General features: G+C 44.2%; 1 pseudogene; it reads left to right on the top strand.

Annotated features, from left to right (window-relative positions):
* Positions 1-681: 681 nt before the first annotated feature.
* LOC108525231 (ret finger protein-like 4A) lies at positions 682-1,164 on the top strand (annotated as a pseudogene).
* The last annotated feature ends 7 nt before the right edge of the window (positions 1,165-1,171 follow it).

Below are 1,171 nucleotides of genomic sequence, written 5' to 3' on the forward strand. Positions count from 1 at the left end.
GCTACTATATTAATTTTTTAAATTTATGTATGTTGCTAGTTGTGGGGTTGTCCCGTGAGTTTGAGTGAGAACTTGAAGAGCTATTTCTGTTTTTTTTGGTGACATATAAAGAGAAATTTTGTCTTGTGGGAAGGCTCAGGGCTGGAGTTTGTACTAGAGCCTGTTTTAAAGTTTTGGAGGCTGTTTTGTTTTGGTTTTATTAGATGGGTGTTTGTCTTTTGAATTTTTTTTTTTAATTAGGGTATAGAGTGGCCTGGTCATTTTATTGTATTTAAGAATTCATAGTTGGCAAAAGTCAGTGATTTTAAGGAATCCCCGTAACTGTTTTAATGTCAGCTCTAAGAGCTATACCCAGGCACCACAGATTGTACTTGAGAGGCCCCAAGGATGGAGAAAGTCTATTTGGGGAGCAATGGAGGAAATGCTCTGCTTGTCGACCATCTACATGAAAACTACAGACCTGTCTTTGAATTGTCTTGATGTGGGGGACCATACACTATGGTGGGGATTTGGCCCTTTAAAATAGCCGTCGAATGGTGACACCTGTCTAAACCCTGGAGGGCACTATGAACAGGGATCTTTTGGCACCACCCCAAGTATATAAGACTTCTAGAGATCTGAGTTGTCCGCAGAAGCAGCTGGAGTCCAGGGGAGAAACTCCGGAAGGAGAGACTATTTGCCATGGCTGAACAAATCAAACAAATCATTAGATGTCCTTTCTGTCTAAAAGATCTTGAAGAACCCATGCAGTTGAAATGAGGATATGTCTGCTGCCTCCAATGCCTCAATGCACTGCAGAAGGAGCCCAATGGGGAAGGTTTACTGTGCCGCTTCTGCTCTGTGGTCTCTCAGAAGAATGACATCAAGCCCAAGTACAAGCTGAGGGCGCTGGTTTCCATTATCAAGGAACTAGAGCCCAAGCTGAAATCTATTCTAACAACGAACCCAAAGATAAGGAAGTTTCAAGTGGATATGACCTTGGATGTGGACACAGCCAACAACTGTCTCATCATTTCTGAAGACCTGAGGAGCTTCCGAAGTGGGAATTTCAGCCAGAATAAGAAAGAGCAAGCTGAGAGGTTGGACACGGCACTGTGCATCCTGGGCGCCCCTCGCTTTACTTCCGGCCGCCATTACTGGGAGGTGGACGTGGGCACCAGCAAAGTATGGA

This window comes from Rhinopithecus bieti, unplaced genomic scaffold (assembly GCF_001698545.2).
Source record: "Rhinopithecus bieti isolate Rb0 unplaced genomic scaffold, ASM169854v2 scaffold_23654, whole genome shotgun sequence".
NCBI classification, from domain to species: Eukaryota; Metazoa; Chordata; class Mammalia; order Primates; family Cercopithecidae; genus Rhinopithecus; species Rhinopithecus bieti.